Raw genomic sequence first — 24,220 nt, 5'->3', positions numbered from 1 at the left:
ACAAGTATTTTCATCGGCCTTACATATCAAAACCAGTGGCGGCGCGTCAATAGGGCCAACCGGGGCAATGCCCTGGTTGTTTTTTCGGTATAATAAAAAATATTCGAAAAATACCTCAATATCGGTTGCACAGACTGTCTACACTAGCCGGTTCCATTACATTTGAACCCACGTACATTTGAACCCATGACAATTGCACCTGTATGCTATTGCACCTATGGAATTTTTTTTGTTTCACGGATAGTTAAACCCATACTAACCCTAACCCATGGGTTTTAGCACCCGCATATAAATTGAACCCGTGGATACACGCATGGGTTCAAATGTACATGGGTTCAAATGTACGATCACCACACTAGCCATATTCTCCCGACATGGTTCATTTTTCGCTCGCAAAGCCTTCGCCGAACGTCGACGGGGCGACGCCGATATTGCCCCGGTTGCTCATTGTATATCGTATTCTCTCTTTTATCTTCCACTCGCCGCGTTTGTCTCGTTTGTTTTCTGTTTCTTTTACTAAATCATCGGGGCCGATCGGGGCTAGCCCCGAAATTATGACGACATAATGCCGACGTCCCTTACAACAACGTGTTGACATATTCACGCATTCCTTCTCGTAGTTGGTTGCTTGAAGAGTTGATAGTTTCCTCGCCTTCGTTTTTGTCGCTTGTTTCGCTATTTGAATCAGTTAGAGACCTTTAGTCCATTTGCTTTCGATTTTTCACATTCCTTTTGAGCTCCTCACTTCTTTCCGGCTTTGCATTTCTTAGCCTTAGACTTCATAATGAATAAGGTTGATGCACTACTTCGCACTCCGTTTTCGCAGCTGCCGCTGGAACAAAAATTAGAGGCACAACGTCTTGGGCCTTATCAACCAAAAAATTGTTCACTGGAACAATCCCATGACGAAGGAAAGCGTCGGCGTACATTCTGCGCAGAAACTTGGTATAAAAAACACGAATGGTTGTGTTACAGCGAGGACAAAAATGCACTTTTTTGTTTTTATTGCCTACTTTTTGCTACTGCCCGTGACTCACGTTGGTGTAAATTTGGTCTTAGAGCTCTTAAACATCTTTCCGAGCGTGCCAGGGATCATCAATCTTCTATGAAGCATCTGGACAATGCAGTAAAATACCGAACATTCGGAAATGTTAATATTGCAGCACAGTTGGATGAAGGACGCGCAGTTTCTATTCGTCGGCACAACCAAAACGTCGAGAAAAACCGCCATGTTCTCGGTCGATTGATAGATGTTTTGAAGTTCATTGGTTGTCACGAGCTGTCTCTCCGTGGGCACGATGAACGGGCTGGCTCTTCTAATAGAGGGGAATTTTTGGTTATGGTGGAATACACCGCATCCCTAGATACAGTATTGAGAGATCATCTTGATGCCGCAACTGATTCGAAAGGGACATCTAAGGATATCCAAAATGATTTGCTCGACTCAATGTATAAAATTTATTTACAACATTTGGCTCTGGAAATTGAGAATTGCCAGTTCCTTTCGATTCAGTCTGACGAGACAACTGACATCACGTGCGTTTCCCAACTGGCTGTGATTTTTCGGTTTGTGAAAGATGGTAAACCTACCGAGAGATTTCACAGCTTTGTACCAATCGTTGATCGCACGGCTTGCGGGATATCGGCTGTACTGAAAGAAGTGTTACAGCCTTACAACGCGAAGTCAAAATTGATAGCTCAAACTTATGACGGCGCGGCAGTCATGAGTGGGTCGAAACATGGTGTTCAAGTTTATATAAAAGAAGATTTTCCTCATGCGCATTTTTTACATTGTTATGCACACCAATTTAACCTCGTTATTAAAAATATGTGTCTTGATACCCCTCTCGTCCGTATATTTTTTGCAAATGTTTCGGGGTTTTTCTTCATTTTTTTCCGTTTCGCCGAAGCACTCTGACCTCCTTCGCCAGATATGTAGCCGCCGTCTCCCAGCTTGTGCACCAACACGTTGGAACTTTCAATCACGCGTGGTGCAGGGCGTGTCCGAAATTAGGTCTGAGCTCATTGAGTGTTTCAATGGCATTCAGAGCTCTCCGGTTTGGGACGAACGCTCTGTGAATGAGGTGGCTGGTCTAAAGCGTCTGCTAGAAGATGGCGAGTTTTCATTTTTTCTCCACAATATTCTATCACGTGGATGTATTATACGGCGCATTGCAGTCAAGGCTAATGGATGGAGTGTCTGTGCAGTCGTGTATTTCAGACTTCTGCGATGCTGTATCTCGTATCCTGGAAACAATAAAATACGACGACACATTGAGTGCTTCTTCACGCCGCGGGCAAACAACGCAGCGTTTGATTTTGTCTGCAAAGGAATGCTGTGACATTCTGGTGAATCAAATAGGCGATCGTCTGCGCACTGAACACCTTGCCGCGTTCTCTTTGATGAACACCAAAATTTTTCAAAATTTGCACGTCAATTTCCCATCCATTTGTTGGCTACTGTCTCCAAATTTTACCCCGTGATAAACGTGGGTAAATTGGAAAATGAATTGCGAAGTATATACACCAATCAAACTTTTTTGAACTTCACATCAACTTGCGCGCTCTATGGGTTCCTCATAGATAACACTCTAGTAACTACCTTTGCGGCGTCTGCAAAATTTCTGGACATCATTTTGACGACGCCTATTTCTTCCGCCGACGCAGAGCGAACATTCAGCACGCTGAAGCGTATTAAAACGTATCTCAGAAACACAATGAAGCAAGATAGATTAAATTCCTTGGCTGTTTTATCCATTCACAGAGACGTTATTTCTGGGATGCATGACTTTAATCAGCGCGTTATTGAGCATTTTGCTTCCAAGAAACCGCGGCGTGTTGCATATATGTTCAAGCAGTAGAAGTCCAGCAGCATATATATCTATGAGTGAGCGACGCATGTCCTTATCTTTGCATTATCTTTCCTTTTTTCATAGTAACGTTTTAAACCTTATTTTAGGTTTTGTCTGCTTTCCCGAAGTTTCTGTTAATATGTCATTGTATTTATCTGGGTAAATATTGCCTTTCCTTTTGAAAGAGGTTTCAAAATAAACTATGTCTATATTTATTAATCCCTTGTCTTGGACCGGTTTTAAAGACACTTTCTTATCGTTAAAAATTGTGGCCTTTGCCGATTGGTTGTTACCGATGGAATGGTTTTTATACCCATAAAATGATGGGATAACTTACAGCGCTCATCCTGTCCCCGTAGATGGGGGTGACTTGGTCCCGCAGTAGCTTGCCCCGGTTGTCAAAATGACCACGCGCCGCCATTGCAAAACACTGTCTATAGGTTTGAGTTATTGAATGTAAAGCCATTTGGTTGCGAGGTCAAAACCATATGAAAAGGTAGAAACTGAGCGAATAAAGGATTGTTGCGAGTCGTAAGTGAATTTCAAATAAGCCGTGCCGGAATGTCGAAATGAAACGTTTGTTGTTGCAGAAATTCTTTAAAGTTATAAGATAATCCAAAGAAGTTACTTTGAAGTGCATAAGGAAGTGAGAACAAGTACGAAGTTATAAGTCGCATAAGACATTCCAGGTCAATGCGTAGATTGAGTTTATCTTGAAAGAATATGATGAATAAACAAACCAACATATTGGTTTATAAATGAGTTTAAGTTAGAGATAGAAGGTTCTGCTGCCAAATACACACCGTTCGAGTAAATTTGTTATTTCAGTTATTTCGTCCAGCCTAATGCTTATTACAAATAATTTTATTGTCTGATTCGGAATTTAATTTTTATTTTTAAATCATTTTCAATTTACCCGAATTCAGATTTTTGAGTATTAGTCTATTAAAAGCCATACTTTTTCAAAGATCTGTGTCTTTTTGTGTTTTAATGAACAATTAGGATTATGATATACTGGTACACAGCAGGTGAAGTTTAAATATGTTTTGACATATACATATATACTAATTAAATTGTTACTTATGCAGAGTTTATATCTAGAGTACTAACATATGAAAAATACCTAGTCGGTACCTTCAACACTTTACCGTTTATGTCTACCGCCTTTTGAATGTAGCTGAGTAGTGACTAATAATCACCTTATGTTATGACTATACCTAAAATTTCCCTAAACTTGACAACGTAATATATATACAGTATAATAGCAAATACCTTTGAAAAATTTGCGAATAAAAGAAAAGAATATTGTTTTATTGGATAAAATGTGTATTACTTTATATATTTTGCTTATCGAAAAATTCACCTACAATTTAAAAACCACGTAAATGCAATTATAGAAAAATTCGTGGTTATATAAAAAAAAGTGTGTCATCAGTGACCTCTTAGCTCATATTGTTTCAAAATATATCGGTCGAAAGTTAAATTTGGTCGAGCATTCATCTGATGCATACAGCATTGAGTGATGGAAGATGTTCATTTATATACCCGTTCTTAGTGGTACTTTAGGACACAGAGAGCAGTTTAGAAATAGGCTGTACATCAATACGTCTAATTACTATAATATGTTAAAACGGAATCTATAACATCTATACAACAACAAACCCGTGTGGTCACCAATCGTGATGGTAGTATACATTCAAAAACCGGAAGCTTTAGAAAAAGACAACTTCAAAGACAAAAAATGTCGTTCAAAGAAGAACCGGAATCCGAAAGTCAAAACTTTTCATTTCCTTCTGCTATATATGAAGAACGAAACGCAACTGAAAGACATGGGTACCAAACGGAATTATATGGAAGGTTAGATGTTTCGCAAACCATTTTCTCTTATTCAAATATATCTGGCCTTACTTTGTTTTAACGTCACATCTCAATATCCAGAAACGCCTACAATTTCTCCTGATTTAATATGAATATATATGTTTGTTCAAAATTTGAAAGATATTACAGATTATCATCCCTAGTGTCGTCATTAAACTTATTTTGTCATCAATGTAACAATTGTCCATACACTGGTACAAATATCTAAGAAAATATTGATGTTCTAAACCTCATCTATATATAAATGAATATGCAACGGGTAATTACGGATGGCCACCATAAAACGGATTCAAACTAGTAGGGGAATCGATTAGGTAATAGATTAGATTTTATAGCACAATACGTACAAGTGAGCAATGTGATATTTTTGAAAATAAATAAAAGGCACTGTATAATCGGCTCATCGGTATTTGAGAAACACCAAGCTGGATAGATTTCAATCATCGAACTGTTATCATTTCTCTTCAAAAAACATGAATCATAGACAAAGTGCCCACTGATTTGGTGACTGTATACGGACTAGACTCGAATTTGCGAAATACAATGCAAAACTAGTTGTCGAAAAGTTTGGATCGATAGATGCATTATCACTGAATAACGACAAGTTGAGGGGAGAGGCAATTTACTCTCCATTGTGCCCGAGTTCCGGCTCTTCTTGGTCTTGGTTCATTTTGAGATTATTTTAACTCGATATTTTGTATAACAAATTAAGCAAATGACTGACTGGAACTTGTTGATGAGAGACTTGATATTAAAGTTAATCATGAGCTACAACGTTTTGTTTGGGTACACCTGGTGATTAAAAGTTAAGTTGGCGGGTCTAATACATAGTGGGTAAATGTAGTTTTTATTCAGCGACTAAGAAATTCTTTTGCGACACACATCTTACTACCAAATTGCTTTGGAAAAAGTCTGTCAAGTGTCCCACTGTACCCACCTGTGGGGCACATTCGGTCAGACCCGGGGCACAATGGGTCAGTCTGTCAAAATTCAACGAAGTATGCCCTTAAAAAAAGCAATTAATCAGCATAATCGTCTAAAGAACAGGGAGACTTCAAATTTGAAGATTTAATATTTTTGAAATCAATGTTCAACTGAAATAGTTCAGATATTTTGACAAAAAATTTCGCAAACGAATTTGATTATTCTAGATATTTCAATAGCTTTGTATGAATATAAAAAAGCGTAATGCTCATAAAATCAAATAAAAACAACGATAACACGCAGCAAGTTTTTGATATTATAACGGTATACAATTGGCACGGATATAAATTAAAGGAAAACTCAGTCACGAAGGAGAAAAATTTTGTTTCATTCCCGAAGCTAATTTTATTTTAACCATAATATATATATTTACTCATTTCTTCGGACTAAATTAATTCATAACGATGTCAATAACGTTCAGGATAAAAGCTGTCAATGTTCATATATCTCAAGTTTAGTAACGTTTCATGTCAGACATCTTTGTATGGAAATATATATTGTGGACCTAATATTAAAAGTTGTATATTTATATATAGGTCGTAAAAACAATTCCTCGCATAATTTGATGAAAGATATTACAAGGTCTGGTTCAGATTATAATCAAAGGGGTGAAGGGCCCTTTTTAATCCAAATAGAACAACGATTAGAAATTAGAGCATTACTTGAACTATTCACTTAATTGCCGCTGGATGGAGTATCGGTACAACATTTGGGTTGGCGCTCCCTGTACTGTTATTAAGCTTCATGACCAATATCAAGAGTTATAAATATGACTGGTCTCAAACTTGTTTTGGGATGCGTCATTTTTCTCACCAATGAAGAGTTGAGGCACATTGGCTTAAAACTTCGATGGTTAACAACAGCAGCAGTCAAGGCAACTTCTTTAAATAAATCCATTTCTTCAATTTGTTCCTGGTTACTACAGGACCCGATATTTAACCTAGAACTTTGCTGTTTACTTATAGTAAGACACTTTCTAGTTCATTTCGCACACTTTTCCTCAGTGTTCCTCAAAAACCCCTCATTTCCTGAAAACTTAGCCGATCTTTCGTAAACCGAAAGTCATGTATAATTAAATAGAATCAAATTCTTGAAAATAAATTTTCCGTGGTAACCTACCTTCAAAATAGATAGTAAATATTAAAAGTATTTTAAACAGAGTATATCAAACGAACAATAAAATCGGTGATCCAAAGGTATTTACGAGTGCTCGACTTTCATTTGATGGCTTTCAATTATTCCCACTTCCACAATGAAGCGATCGCATCAGATCATACAAAAGCTAAAAACAATGCGTTCCAGGCCTGCCAAAATCTACGTTACTATTCTAAAAGAAAGAGGGTATGGGATTAGTTAGTTATTTGTCCTCGGTACCATGGACTTGAAGGTGGATGTTAGGGATATGTTCAAAGAGAATTGTTTTAAAACAATTGTTTTAAATCAAGTTTTTTTTTTTTGCCTGTTTTGTCAAAATGTCTCAAGTGTCGACCTTGCGACGAAAACACCTTGCGAAAATTGAAATATGATTTTAGTTTGTTCAACCTTAAGAACAAAGTATGCAAAGCATAAATTAACCGAACAGAATTAATTAACTGTAATAATGCCTTTATTTTATGAGAAAAATGTCAATATATAAACTCGAAATCCTTATTATGGCGTTATAACAGATTAGTTGTAGCGTCTTTGCATCAGAGGACTCTTACAATTAGCATAGCCTAGGCCAGGGCTACTCAACTGGCGGACCGCGGTCCGAATCCGGCCCTTTCGAGTATTCGATTCGGACCGCGCATAATTCTTCATTTTGAATCATTAGCCCCACTTTTAAAATTATCTTTACAAAACTTTTATAGATTTAAAAATATATATGAAAAGAACTATAACGCCGTAACAAACAATTTTGATTAGCTAATATTCATTGGTCGGCCGAGGAATAGCGTGTTTAAAGATGCCGAAATATAATTTCTGGAAAATATTTTTGAAGTTTTGTATGCGGACCTTCGGTAAAAATAGTTAAGTAGCCCTGGGCCCTAGGCTAGCGCGTCTCATCGTTTAAATCAGTAGATTGCCGCCGGTGTAAGTTTATTCTTCATTATCGTAACGCACTCGCTTTGTCGAAGGCTGCCTTTCCCCCAATCAATTTTGTAGTAGGCTCGTGAGCTAAGTTTCATGATTTTTCGTCTCAAAATGTCTCTCTGGTATCTCGGATAAACATTCCGGGTAAAATCTTATGACTTTAGTGTAGATACCACCCTGGCGATAAATGTACGCAATAAAAATAAAAGTCAAAACAAGAATTTTTACTTACATTTTTGAAATTATAATTCCGGCAGCGTATGCAGCTGTTCGAACGCAACGTTCTGACGTAGTTTAGCGGCGATGCAGGGGGTTTTTCAATGAAAAGTACAAAGAATACAGAAAAATGATGATGTTTTAAAACAAGCCTTTGTTTTAAAACATGATGTTTTTTTTAGAATTGATAAAAAAAAAAACTAGTGGAGGAAGGCGTATCCGATCAGCGATTACGTGAATCACCCTAAGGCGGCGAGGAGTCCAGCAATTCTCTTGCACAAAACTATCCCCGCATGGGATTCGAACCTGCGAACTTATACAGAGTAATCAGAGATGCGTTGGCGCGCCTGTTCCTTACGCTTAGGACGATTAGTAACTCACCCAGTGTCTCACGGGGGATTTTACTTGGCTCATCCGTGAAAAAAATTGCTCGTAGAAGTAAATGCTGTCAAATATTGAGGTCACAAAACTGCCTTTTCTAGCTTCACAGAAAAAAAAAAAGAGGAAAACAGATTGAAATACATGACAGAAGATAAAAATAAATTTAAACATGTCTCACTAGCAATAACGACCATAAATGGACATAAAAGAAGCTTTCGATAGCTAGGTGATGCTTCTCGCGCGTTTGAACGACAATTTTTTCATTAGCGGTTCCAATAAGGGCTCAGATTTGTGAAAGACATTGGGATTCGAATAATGCCGCGCGGGCCACTCGAAAACTTTCGGCGGGCCACGGGTTGGACGACCCTAACCTAGATGGTCAATAGCAGCAGCCAGAGCAACTTTATTAAATTTATTCATTTTTTCAAATTTAGTCCCGATTATTATGGGACCCTATACACCTAGAACATTGCTGTTTACATATAGTAAAGAACTTTCTAGTTCATTTCGCACACTTTTCCCTCAGTGTCCCTTAAAATTTCATGGTCAAAATTCATACTTGAAAACTTCATCGACTTTATGTAAATCAAAATTCCTAGATAATTGAATAGAATCAAATTCTTTGAAATATGGAGAGCGGGCTATTCTAAACAATGTATATCGAACGAGCATTAAAATCGGTGACCCAAAAGCAATTATGTTCAATATGTTTCGGATTGTGATATAGCGAATCACTGATAATATGTAAAGCAATAATTAGCGTTCCCGTGGTATTGCGACGAATTTTGTTATTTCTCCCGAGTTCTCGACTTTCGTTTGTTGGCTCTCAACTTATTTCCACTTCCACAATTAAGCGATCGCATCAGATTATACAAACGATGAAAATAATGCTTCCCAGGCCTGTCGAAAGCAAAGTTTCTTAGACTACGTCTGAATATATATTTGTTACATTATTCTGTAATAAAATGAGTAGATAATTATAAGTCCTAATAACCGTCAGATAATATAATATTTGCGTTGTTGCATTATTTCGTTGAGATGTCGAAAGCACTCATAACATCTGAGCATTGAGAATTATCTAGAGGTGAAATGGCCTTTAAACCAATCAAAGCATTCCTAATGTCAAAAAGGTCTTTTGCTGATGGATATGGTGTTGGTGTATATACTCCGATCCACTGAATCCCTGCAAGATATTAACTATGCTTTTATTGACATTGTAATTTAAAATAAGACATGTTTGATATTTGTATGAAATAATCGACAATAAGTGCGATACCATTTTACGTAACAATAGATGAATATGGCAGCTGTTCTCTTGTGCTTGTCTGATTTCCCTGGCAGCACAATACTCAAAACCACATTTCAAAGTTATACCTCGATCACAGTTAACGCATTTGCTGTAACTTGAAACAGTTAATTTACAAATAAGATGCTTTACTCGTTTTCATAAACTTACGGTTGTGTATGAATAAAAAGCTAATTCGTTTCTTGCCATTTCCAAATCATAAACAAATTACCTTCAAAAATATTACAATCAATGCAAACGATGTATGTTGAATAGTCGGTTGCAACCATGATCTCCGGGTCGCCATTTTCAATAGATTCAACTGTAACCGTACACACATGGATTATACAAACGGTTGTGTTACGACCATAGCGATCACAATCGAAGTCACACTATATAAAAATATTGAATCAATCAGATTATAAAATGTTATTTTTCAAAACTGCCCTCGTTTTCTAATGCGTTGCTTGGTGTATTAGATATCAGATATTGCTTTTTTGCTAAAATGGATTCCAGTGCATAGTTACTTTTTTAATAAATCGAATATTCTAGTATCTCGTCCGTTGGCCCAATACCACATTTTCACATATATACTTATTTCCACGCAATGCTGTATTCACGAAAAAAGCTCATTCTTCAGCTACCCCTGTCTGCTGCTTTCGAACATGTATATAATTTGTGTACTTATTTGAAATGCCTCATGATAACTATAAGTTTGTAAAACTTAATCGCCGTGAAATCCTGATGGATTTCTTTTGAAAATAACACCTGCTTACTGCTTACTAACACCTGATAACTTCCTGCGCAGTTGCTGTGTCATGGACGTGAGAAGAAACTCGAGAGTCGGCTTCTCTATGATCTGCGTCTTCTGTATTTATAGAAATAGTTCCAATTTACAACTAAGAAATCGGGTAGTGTTTAACAACTGAGAACTCACGAATTCCTCGATATGTTGCTGTTTCCTTGGTTTTGAAAAGTGCGACCACGAATTCTTTAGGCTCAGATATATGTTTGAAAATATAAATAACGTGTAATAGACTGCTTGTCAAAATACAATTATGAAGCTGCTTCAGATTCATTTTATATTAAGCTTACTAAAACAGTGTTTCTCAATATCTACTCAAAAAGAAATAGCAGGTGAAATTCACTTAATTAATGTGCTTCGCAGGGTACACCCAAAATTTATTTATCTGTACAATCGATATGCTTTTGTGCCCTAAAGATACGAAAGATACCAATCTAACGATGAAATCTATTGAAAAAAAGTTAAATATTATCGAATATCAATTAAGATATATTTTTGTTATCACCCAGAATTATCAAATTCCCATAGTTTCAATGATTGTGAGATTGAGCACGCATTGCAGCACCATATTGCAACGAGAACACATACTTGTACGAAAATGAAGTAAGTTTATTAAACATTGTTTACCCTTGGACTTCTGTTTGTGTATGATTATACCAGAACGTTACAGTAGTCTAAGACGCTTTGCACAAACGTTATTCTCTCCCTAGAACACTGGTTTTCAACCAGTGAGCCATAGCTGGTCCACAGGAACATTTTGAGGTGAGCCACAACCTATTAAAAATTGCTGTTGCTGATAAAGTTAATTAAATTTGATGGTTGTAGCAATGGATGATGCTGTTTTTTGTTACAGGGTGGTTATTTTTACCTAATTATTATTAAAAGGAAAGTGTCAATTTTCGCAGAAAAAAATCCATGTTTTTCGTGAAGTTTTTCCCCAGCATGAAAAAGTTAGTGGGCTACAAAATTATTGTACAGCGAAAATGTGCCACGAAAGAAAAAAGGTTGAGACCCATTGCTCTAGATTCTAGAATGTGTTTTATAAGCTAAACTATCTTCATGATGTTGGAGACAGACCTGTATACGCTGCGCAAAATTGTCTTGGTCCATTGGTTTTATGCTGAAGCGCACTTTCTGCTACCTGGGCATGTCAATAACAAAAATATCGTTTACAGGGGCACATCGGGAAGTCTTTCAGAGAATGCCACACCCAGTGCGCGGCATGTGTAGCCATTTGCGTACGAAATGTTCCGGACGAATATGGAAACGAATATCAAACGGTGAATATGAAATATTATGTGACGGTGCTAGCGAAGTGCTGGATATTATTTGAACGACGTCGATGATTGAGATGATTAGTGGTTTCAGCAAAAATTTTTGTAAACAAAATTAGATAAATTTTCTCGAATTTCGAAGAAGTAACTAAGAAATTTAAGGGATTTGTTTCTTAGGTCACTCTGTATTTCGCTTTTTCTTTTCGAAGTATTTCATTATTTTAACTTATATATTTAATACAATATATCGCTTTAATCAAAGTTTTCATTTCAATGTCTTAACTCTTCAGGTCACAAAGACTTGAATACAAAACTTGCCTCCGACCAGTCCACATTCTTCTTTGGTGTCAAACCACATTTGTCATGAATGAACGAGGTTGATTGACTATGGGCATCTATAGCCATGCACAGTTATATACACTAATACAAATAGGCTGCATATCAACATAATTATTTTGCAGTTTATACAACCTTCCGCCAGCAACACTTCCAGGATCATATCGGCTGATGTGAGTCATTCCATATAGATATCCGACGGGATAGGAAATGACGTTTCCAATAATACTTCATGATTTCTTAGCTTTGTTTACAATCCTCTCCTATGTACTCGTATATATCTGCACATTTTCAATGTGTACTTCACAGTTGTAAAGTTTCAGGTTCTTTGGAGAATAAAAGGGGCTAAATATAATTCAGTAATAAAATAAAATTTATTCCGAAATTAGCGCCTCTTGAAATTGAAGATTTAAAAAAAGTTAAAGTAAGAAATATGGATCCCAAAGATTTCGATGCTTACGGAATTATCCACATATATTCTTCTCATCGTATTATAAACTACCGCTCATCAGTATATTTTCCGAAAGAATATTATTTTCAAACATTTTACTATGCTTTGAAATAAATGAATAAAAAGAGAAATGCTCATAACATTAAACGAAAACGAGAAACGACTACATAGCAATATCAAAATTAATAAACCACAAGTTGAGTAACGTTTTATCTCGAAAATATATGTATGTCAAACACATAGTTGACAAATTGAAAGATTTATATGGGTCGTGAAAACAATTCATCGCATAAATTGATGAGGGATATCGCAAATTAGTATCAAAGTAGTGAAGCGTCTTTTTTGACCAACCAATATCTGAACAACAAGAGGAAATTTAAATGAGGACTTCGCCTGAACGAATCATTGGATTGACGTTGTACGAAGAATTGCTGCCACATCAGGGGTTGTGCTCCCGTGACCGCACTCAACCCCAGTTACCGATTTCGAAAGAGTCATGAATATGATTGATCTAATACGTGATTTGTGGTGCAGCATCTTATCCACCGATGAAGCGTGGCTCCACCTATAGCCTATTTTATAGATAGCGTAACAGAGCGAAAGCATTGAGGCACATTGGTTCAAAACTTGGTTGGTCAACAGCAGCAGCCGACAAGGAAAGTTATTACATTTATTTTTTCATATTACTCCGAGTCTACGGACCTGATATTCCACAAAATATTTTACTGTTTCCTTTTAGCGGAACACTTCTTAGGTAATTTTATACACTTTTTATACCAACGTACTCTGCAAAGTCAGAAGAAATCGATCGCAGTCACTTAAATGCTCGCAGAACCGAACGACTTTCCATCACGTAGGCCTCAGAGTCCCATCCTAAACTCTGATTCACGTTTTATAATTATGTACGATTATTACAATTATATTTCTCTTTCAATCGGAGCTTTTCTCCGTGTCTATAGATAAAGAGCAAAACAATATTTTGATGTAGAGCATAACCAGATAGAAGATTCTCAACGATCGAGTAAAATTCAATCGCAGTCACTTCAAAGATCGCAGTATAGACCCAACCCTGCATGACCCATTGTCGCAGAACAAAGAAGGGCGTCTTAAATATGTTGCGTCACAGTTGTCTCACCTGTGGCATGTATCTCATTTGCCCCCCCCCCCCTCTCAATTGTGCCACGTGCCACAATTTTTTGCTCAAATTGTCCCACTTTTCCCATGTGCCCCACTTGTCCAATTTGCCGCCCGGAGTGACCCACTTGTCGGACGTATCCCACATGTCCCGCTTGGAAAATGGGGCACTACATATATCAATTTAATATGTTCTGGAATACCTGTTCGTCAATCTGAAAAAATGATCACCGTAAACATAGTTCGCAGAAAACTATTTAATCCTGTCTGTCTCCTACAATTCAAATAGGAAATAAATATTATCTGAATATCAGTATCGAAATATTTTTATAAATAGTAATTACAATAGTTCAATCAGGTATAATTTACTTATACGCCAATTACCATCACACTGGGACAAGTATGACACGTGGAGCAAGTGGGACACGTGGAACACGACATTTCCGAGACATCGAGAGAAGAACCCTGAAGGTCTGGGTAATACAAATACAAAATAGATTCATTACTCACGAATCCACGATTATGATATCGTTACCACTATAGGCTCCTATCTAATTGTTCCCATCTCTACAACCCAGACGTTCATGGTGCAGCTCTTTTTCGGTCCTACTTATTTCAAGCGCTATAAGCTTCTCAGCGATATATTCAAATTCATACTTAATTCCTTCTGTAAAACTTTTATTGCGCATCGTTCCGATTTTGTTCCTATTTTCATATACGTCGCCACTTATCCTGCCATCATACTCACATATTTACCCGATTTTTTAAATTTCGAAATACATAAATTATATCAATTCGAAGAAAAATTAGGACTAATATGATAGCCCTGTAGGTGGAATCAGTTAGCGTAGGGTATTATTTTTCAAAACGGCTCCGAGTTATTGGGTATTACTTGTGGCTTGTTCTAAACTACACTTTGTGATATCACTTTTCAATTCATGTGTTTTTGCAACCTCCATAAAACTTTCAATATGCCAAGACTCAAGAGTATGTATTTTAAAACAGGATGTTTTTTCAGAATTGATAACAACCAAAACTCTAACTGTGTGCTATCAAACTCCTCCGTTATGGCGTTAGCCGCCGTGGTGAGGCCATAGGCTCCAGCCGTTCAGGGTTTGAAATGGGCAGAGGACTTCTAACCAAGTTCGGTTGTTAGACGAATACCGGTACTACGAATCAATAAGAGTTCGAAAAAAAATCATGAAAATAATGGATATGCCGTCAATACTTTGTATTTTGCAATTTGCTTATTAATATTAGAAAGATATTTGGTGGACCGGCGGCATCGGTCCGCGGACCGGCGGTTGAGAACCACTGCTCTATATAACGAGAAACACATGCTTCTCATTCGGGATACACCATTGTTACACAACAATGAAAGTCACACCACAATGGTAATATTCTAAAACCTTGCATAGTATTGCTTCCCCTTTATAAAGTTCCTAATGCGCTCCTGGTTTTAACCGCTTTGTACGGTGTGGTTCGACGGGAGCTCACAGAAAACTGTAGGGGTTCGACAGGCTCACAAAGGTTAGGAATCACTGGATTAGACGGTCAGTCAGCACAAGATACAGAAAGGGCCAAATTGCTGAACCGTCTTTCAGTCTTTCCAGTCATGGCCCACTGGTGAGCCATGGAGACATTTTGAGGTGGGCCACAGACCAATTATAAATCGCAAGGGTTGTTGATTGAATTAATTGATTCGTTTACAAAATCAGCTTCACACGTTTTGTAAAAACAAGATATCTATTTGCAAAACATGCTTCGCCGTTGAAACGCATTGTGACTCAACAAACACATTCTACGGCATGATGACTGTAGAAGGGGAATAGCAATTTCAATAGTAGCGTATATCGAAACATGGGAATCAGACATCAGTTGAATGGCAAAACGAAAGTTCATCAAAAATTACATTCAATATAGATTCCATCTTCTCCTGAAAACTGTGAAGTAAAAGGACAGTGTGTTTTATGCTATAAACTTCTTGGACATCATTCATTGAGACCATCAAAATTCAAACTTTATCTGAAAGCAGGGTTTTCCATATCGATGCAAATCAAAACAAAGGCTCAGAACCCACCAAAAATTAATGTATTCGTTTTATAATGTTCAGCAGCAGATAACCCACTAATAGTCAGTTGAATAAAAATCTATTCAGAAAACTCTTTTCTATAATAAAAAACTTAGTAGGCCACAGAACTTTCGCGCAACAAAAAGTGGGCCACGAACGAAAAAAGGTTGAGAACCACTGCGCTAGCCGTTACGCCCCCCCCCCCTCCCCATTTGACAATTCCTGGCTACCCCCTGTCCAGAGTCCAAAATTAACAACATACAATCTTGTAGAATTGCCCTTTTTATTATACCATATAATAATCAAATGTCAGACATAATAAAAATCGATGTTCTGAACAAGCTATTGCACATTAGAAATCTCTTGTAAATACAGGGCAAATGACTGTTATCACAACACTGGCACTGACCCGTTGACGGATAATGTATAACTGCGTTTGATCCTCCGCTCTTGTCCAGAACAGAAACCGCTGCAATCATAGTTTCCATTCGAATTCATGCATCTATCTTCTAAAGGACTACACAAAAACCCAGGCAAATTTGTTTTAAACAAACAAATTTGCATTTACTGTAAAATTACAGTAGTTGTTGCTTGCTTTTGGAAAAAAAAAATAAAAAATCAAATAGTGAAAGAATATTGAACAGGTTTTAGCAATGCTACACTGGACAATTCTTCCCTAAGGTAAATATATATTTCATTTCAAAGATCATTGTTTTTACTCAGATCAAATATAAACAGATATTCACTGTTACTGTTATTCGAAGATGCATGGAATTTATAGTACTTGATATAAGCAGTGATAAAATGTAGAGGGGAACAAGAACGAGAAATACATGAAAGCCAATTTGAAGCCTCTTCTTGTATAGAAAAAGCAGCAAAATTGGATCCCATGGGCATAGATATAAATAAATAAAATTTTATAATTCGTTTTCAAATTAACACATCTTGATGATTATTTATTTTATTCTTGTTCATTTACTGCGACAGACTGGATTTTGGGTAATAAATATAAATAAATAGTATTCACTTATTGATGAGTAAAATGCAAAGTGAAATATAGATGTTTAAATTGAGAAAATATTCGGAGAAAAAAAAAAGGTCTTCCCAAAAGCATTGTATAAACCAGGGCTCTTTAAACTGGGGGTCCCGGCCCGACGGTAGGTCACAAAAGGGGTTTAATTGTTGTCGCGGTGAAATCTTTTTCGACACCAACTCATGTCAAAACAAAATATTGATCAAATTTGGAAAGAGAACTGAGAGATCCACCATCACTGGAATAGAGTTAGATTCGATTTTTAGTGTGAGAATATGTAAGCAAATTGGTCTCAATAAAGAGATTAGCAATTTCTTTTTTCAATACTTTCCATATTATCAAATTACCTAATATCCTGAGGGTTGTAAAAAAGTTAGGTCGTGAAGGACAAAGTTAGAAGAACACTAGTACAAACCAATAATTGCTCGGCTCGGATAATGTTCGGATTGAATATGAAACTGGTTTAATAGTATACATATACCAGAGTACAAACTTTTGTAACCATGGTGACAACTTATCCTACCTACTCAAATTTGTTAGTAATCTAGTCATAACACCGCCTATTGTCATTAATAATCATAACAATGAATTTTCTTATTGAGAAATATGATAATTTTACAGCAAAATGGTGAAAGTGTAACAGCAAGATCAGTAACAATAATATATTCAAAATAGATGCAAAATTTTGGAGTTGTAAGCCTAGTTCGAATAGGGAATATAATTTTTTTATGAAAGTTTAATCAAAGCAAGTATGTGAGCTCTGATCTGAAAACTAATAAATGGATGATAGATGTGTTGACAAACGACTGAGGTGATCACAAGCTAAAGAAGATTTACTGGATCTGCAAAATCATAAACAGTATACAATAACACTGTTTTCGATTTTATAAAATTAGAAGAAAATAAGGATAAAATTTATATATAGTAATCAAGAAAATCAATTTTAAGATTTCTTTTTCCGAGGTTTTGGTGACGACGACGTCATTGATTTTAATTTTTTATCATCCCGCTTCATTTTCTTTCTTCTTTTCTTTGAAATCGTCAGTTATTTTATCCAAATTGCTTGCAGTGTTTTTTTTGCTCTCATTGGCGATCTAGAAAGATACGAAGAAAAAATTACAATAACAAGTACTATGAAATTGGCTCCATCAATGCTCTAATTTGGGGGTTCTCAACCAGGTGTAAATTTATCCATCGAAATATTCACTTTCCTCATTAACTACTGGACCAATTGCTTTGAATTTTCAGTAGTTGAAGATTGTATTTTTCGCTAGAAAGCTATATTTTGAAAATTTTTGTGGCCTCTATGAAATTCGTTTTTGGTGTGCGATGATGTCATCAAAATTAAAAAATGCTCTTCTTGTGGCGGTTTCTTATAAGTTCAAATCTGCTGCTCAGCTGCGATACGGTACCGGCAGGCTACAGTGACAGATTGCATACCCGTACCACTTCGTGTCCATATATATTCGAGCATCGCTCTCATGTTTAGTAAATAGCTACAAACAACACGCTAATTACTATGCCAAAGCCATCTTCCAAAACATCATCCTCACTGAAGACGTTTATTCTTGCTTTCCTCTCCAATTAAGTCTGGTACAACTGCCATTGATATTTAGCAATATGTAATGAGCTACTATTTTTGTGAGTGCCAGATTCTTTCTCACTCGGCATTGTCTACCCAATTTTTTACACCCTTGGTAAGGTGGCAGCTTACAGGTATGTGATTTGACGCCGAAATGAGTACCTGTGATGCCTACACAGTTAAGTTCAACAATTTAATCTCTAGACTAGACCAAATAAATGATCAAACCTGTTCTTCCAAATCTCTTATTTCTCTCATGACTTCTCCAGTTTTATCCACAGTTTGCAAAAGTTGAGAACAGATGATGTTTAGGGATGCTATCAGATATTTATAAGCCTGCCTTACAAAATCATCTTTTTTGGCGTCCTGTAGACAATAAGGGACATAAAGTAAAACTTGGAAGTAATATACTCAAATCAATTTTGTTTTATAACGAGAAAAAGGTGTGAATTGTTACACAAAGATCTGGGAAATTTATTAATGAGCCGTTTACTAGATGCAAGAATAAAATGTCTTGCATCCATAGAGAACTATAACAACTATTACAAACCTTGAAGATAGCTTCATCAGCAGCAGTAAATGTACGTTCAACTCTTCCTTCAAGCTGTTTGATTTCTTTTTGTAAAGACCTCATGTCAGCGAGAACTTTTTCAATCTCTTGTTTTTGTTTTCGAATATTCGCTACAATTTCGAAAATTCGTTTCGTATAAGACTTTCGCGAAACATCTCCTGTCATATCCCCATATTGCGTAGTCAGTTCTTTCTCTAATTGGTCTTTCCGTTTCATTTCCTCTGTGTTTTCCTTGATACGCTGTCGCACCAGTTCAACTTCTTTCATTTTCCTTTCTGATTGAGTCTACAAAACAGAATAAGGGATAATATGTCTTCTATTACCACCCAAAAAACACCGAAATTTGCATAAATTTCAAAAACACTCCCTCGTTACGCCGCAAATAAAATTCCCGTCGTAAACGAAAGCGAGATTTACCGTCGCTTATGTTAATTTCGAAGAAGACTTCTTATCAATAAACTAAAACCCGGAAAAACTAGACCAACAGTTTGCGACCGATTGCTAAATGAAACAGTGGAGTGAATCAACGTACCCGCCGCAATCTAGCGACTTTTGTCGTGGGTACGTATACGTGCCCACCGTACGGAAAGGCCCAACGCCAATGGTTGTGGGTGCGCAAAATGCAATAAAACATAAATATTATTCGTTTTTGTTCATTGTTAGGCTCTCTGAAATCATCAAAAAATGAAATTCGCGAGCGCCAAAGAGAATTAAACAGTAAACGTTTCTTACACTGAAATATTAAAAAACATTTTTCATTTTACCTGTATAACAAGGATGATTCCGCATACTGAAAATCCAATACTTATGACGACAGCGATAGATAAGACGACGTTGATAGGTGTGCATTTTGGAGTTTTGGTCTCGACAGTGGTATTGTTTGAAATACCTGGAAAAAAATTAATCTTCACATGTCACACACAGTCATTGTGACCTTTTTACCTTCCTAAAAATCTGCAGCTGTAAAGCTATACGGGCACCAAAAATTGCCTTTATCAAAGGTTTTACTACTAGATGAAATTCTTATTTTATTACTTTCTTTTTAAAGCAACATCTCAATCAATAAATTTTTAGTTATTGACCATTGCTTTGAATTTACCACGGTTTAGGCAAAACACAGTCTAGCCGAGAGTTAGTTAGAGACACCTAAAATAAAGAATGAATTTCAGTTATACAGCCAAATCCTTATGTATCAGTGCCACGTCCACAGCAAAGATATTGAAAAACCATGTTTAGCTAAAATACAAACAAACATTTCAGCACTCACTGAAAGGACACTTAACTTCTAAAAATACGGGAAATTTACTGACATATCACTTACCTTCATTCGAGTTACCCTGGATGGCGCGTGGTTGTTCGTATGTTACACTCTCGTATAGGTCTCCCTCCGTTTCATTTGAAGTTTCTTCGTTTGCAATATATTAGTAGTCAATTGATGGGTCCCTTCTTGAAGATGGCGGTGGAGCAAATTTATGGCTTGCCATATTTAATAATAAAACCTAGACAAACGATTTCCTATATTGTCTTGCAAGCGAACTGACTTAGTGGTCGATAAAATGAGACAAGCTCGTCATACTACTACACGTATGTTGAAATATTTTTTACCAAATTAAAAAATACAAGACTCCGACTCTACAGTTTTGTAGTTAAGACAATAATGAGGCAAAACCAACTTCTCAGGTTTTAATATATTCTATCACACCCACATCGCCGCAACCAAGTTAACATTGTTTCCTCGTTAGAAGGTAGCACTAACTGCACAGGCACGATTGCGTTTCCTATGATTTACTGATTCAATTGTTACGTGTTGAATAAAAAAAGTACCTCATAACCAGGGCTTCCGTCGGATTGCACCAATAATAAAAACTAAGGACGACAGTAGGGCGAGTTACTGTCCTATTGTGACCAATGTCTGATTCCATGTTATGTGTTGAATGAAAACTACCCTATTAGCAAGCTTCCATCAGCTTGCACCAAAACAAAAATGAGGAAGGCGGTAGGACGAGTTACTATCCTATTGATAAAATATGGATAAATTAACTGAAAAGTGTATGACTAATTCAATTGTCATGTGTTGAATGAAAATTTACCCTATTAGCAGGCTTCCGTCGGCTTGCACCAATAAAAAATAAAGATGGCGGTAGGACGAGTTACTATCCTACTGCGACAATGCCTGAATAAACTAACTTGGAATAGGCAAGTATTTGTTTCTATTTAAAAAAATCGACTTTACGCATGATTCCATATCGTCACGCTAATACCCGAATTGCGTAAGCCATTTTTGGCGGTTTTGAGTTTTTCATAAAATAGGTATTTATGTAATGCTGCGCACCTGTCTGTTAACTCAGATTTTATTTTAAGAATTCCGAGACCCATAAAAATAGAGATTTTGTATGATAAGCAAATTTGTTCAATTGTTTTGTCATAATGAATTATCATTGTTACCGCAGAGCTATTGTGAAGTCACAAAGGCAAAATAACCTCGGCGAAGGATTTTTGAGTTTTTCCAATTCAGATTCTAGCTTAGCGCTTATAAATTTCAATTCATACTACAGTATAGGAAGGCGTGTACTTGTGATATTCACTGTCTGAGTCCAATTCACCTTGGTTGGCTTTTATATAAAGGTACATTGCTGTTTTATTCTTTATAGTTAACTTTAGTCTTATTTCGGTGGTGCAGAGCGTGTTATATTGATGAAATATATATTTTTAAACATAAAAAATAATGTAATTGAATCAGATTAGCTATTTTGGGCATTAGACATCGTATATACTAAGAATTACATTCGTTTTTAGATTGTTTGGTTTTCAGGACTGGTACATATAGTCAAGTTGCAAAATTGCGTATGTCCCCTAGTCATAGACACATTTCTGCCTAAGTCACAGTGCGCCATTCATCATAACGTCACATGACTGCGTCATACAAATTAACTTAAATCCGGCTACGATCAAAAAATTGAACTATGGCAAATTATTGACTCTCAATGGCATAGCAATATCATTAGGAAGTTTTTTACGTTTATCTCGAAACTGCTAAAAATGACTTACGCAATTCGGTTATTAGGGTGACGATATGCGAAATTGAAAATTGCGAAAAATGAAAAACGTTTCATCATATCAAAAATCATTTAAACCACGAATCGTTGGAAATCAGCGCTAACACATTTTACCACCATCGTCAACAGTTCATTTTGCGTTATAAAATTGAAAATATGTCGAGTTTTAAATGGCGCTTGTTTTAAAAACAAGAAAATAAAGATAGATAGCGGCCTGTCAATAACAGATATTTAGGTATATGACATGGTATAACCTATAAATGTGAGTTGTAGACCAATTGCAGTAAAACATGAGAAAGTGGCCGCAAAGTCACTTATTGTCACAGCATCGTCACGTTTATATAACAATTATTGAATGATGCGTAATCTCTCCCGCCTCCTTGAGTTGAAATATACTCGACCTATTGACTGATTGGCAAACTATTATTCTATAGGATTGTGGGCTACATACTATAAATTTTGATTATATTATGCCTCTTTAATACCATTCAATACAAAACATATAATGGGACACGGCGATGTCTGATGGTATATTTGTGCATCTCATAATTATCGCGGCTCTGCTTGGAATAATTTGGCTTAGTGTAAGCCATTTTTTCAAAGTGACTAACAACCCTACTTACCCATTTCACCAAAATGCCACAGCTACGTGTGCGATGATTTGGTGTGGCGTGAGCTGTTTTGTTCCAAGTAGCCAAATGACTTTAGTCATCCAATTTGAACGTAATGACGTCGTGCATCAACTTATGCTAGTTGGGCGCGACCGAAACCATGAAAGAATACTCAAGTAAGTAATAGTTATCATCCTCACCGCTTCAAAGATTTATAGTAGGTTATACGGTATTGTGCACCTTCAATTTCTTCAACGTTCACTAACAAGCTGATTTTACGCGACTACGTCGCAGAAAACATCGCATCGCATCTGATAATGCCACCTCATCATAATTGTCATAGACACCTAGCATACGAGTATAAATAATCACACGAATCTGGGGAAAAGGGCATTTTTTCCTCAATTTCTCTTTAAAAGTAATATCGTTGGTATCACCAGTTTATATGATTTTTAACAAGAAATTATATGAATCAGGTATATATACCGATCTCTTTTCAGAGGTGACACAATTGTCGAAACAATAAATTTACACTACACAAAGTGTACTGTACGATGAATCTCATTGCTTAAATGAAACCAAAATATCAATGCAATATATTGCTATATAATATATTGCACTTTTGAGGAAATATAACCTAATTTAACCAAGTCTAACCTGTTAAGTATAAAGAGGTTATGGTATTTGGTTTTGGTTTTCATTTTTGTAAATTTATTGTGGGGTTGCATACATAATAGTCAATCTCGTCAGGGGCTCCATAAAACCAAAAGTTTAAGAACCCCTCGAGACCGATAAGCGATTGAATATATCTTGATCCCAACTTGTGTACACAACATTATCAACAGTTATGCAATATAGAATTTTAATGATACACGGACTCAATCGACCAACCACACTTAGCATGGTGTTTCTGAGTTCTGGAAGCGTTTGTACTATTTTCTGCTAGAACCCTTTCCATAACCCCCTTGCATAAGAGTATATATAATCATACGAATGTTGGAAAAAGGAATTGTTGCCTCATTTGCTCCTTAGAAGTTTACTCAGCTATCCGGTTTACTCATATAATACTGACTTGACTAATTTTGTAACTTCCCAAAGAAACAATAACAGCATTAGGAATATTTGAAAACCGCAATTTGATTTTGTTTTTGGTTTCATTTTTGTAAATTTATTGTGGCGCCCCCTAAAGACTAATAGGCAACCTCGTCAGGTGCTCCATAAAACCAAAAGTTTAAGAACCCTCTTCCTCGATGAGCGATTGAACATATTTCGCCAATATATATTATTAAAAAAATATTTATTCATGTGAGATCTAACTAATTTTACCAATACTGTTTAGGACGTGCGTTTATATTAAGCTCATTATATTAGAAGAAATATATAACCTAATTAAATATGCACAATATTCTTTAATTTAGCGACAATGATCGCCCCGGCTTCCATTTTAATTACAACCGGTGAGTTGAAATAATGTTTACATATATATATATCAGATATTATGCAAACCTGTTTGCCCTATCAAATAGAAATTGAAGCTATAGGCCTACGAGGCTCAAGGCCACGTAGCTTAGATAACGTTATAGAAAGCAGTGTCTTTGAATTATAGAATATTGATTTGTTTGAAATA

The 24,220-nt window shown here is 36.3% G+C and overlaps 1 long non-coding RNA gene across 1 annotated transcript; it reads left to right on the top strand.

Annotated features, from left to right (window-relative positions):
* The first annotated feature begins 4,411 nt into the window (after window positions 1-4,411).
* Window positions 4,412-12,600, top strand: LOC144431184 (uncharacterized). The gene is made up of 2 exons (XR_013479857.1): window positions 4,412-4,709; window positions 12,039-12,600. It is a non-coding gene; the product is annotated as an uncharacterized LOC144431184 (long non-coding RNA).
* The last annotated feature ends 11,620 nt before the right edge of the window (window positions 12,601-24,220 follow it).

Source organism: Styela clava, chromosome 13 (assembly GCF_964204865.1).
Source record: "Styela clava chromosome 13, kaStyClav1.hap1.2, whole genome shotgun sequence".
NCBI lineage: Eukaryota > Metazoa > Chordata > Ascidiacea > Stolidobranchia > Styelidae > Styela > Styela clava.
The sequence above is the reverse complement of the archived record's forward strand: the minus strand, read 5'-3'. Positions and strand labels throughout refer to the sequence as shown.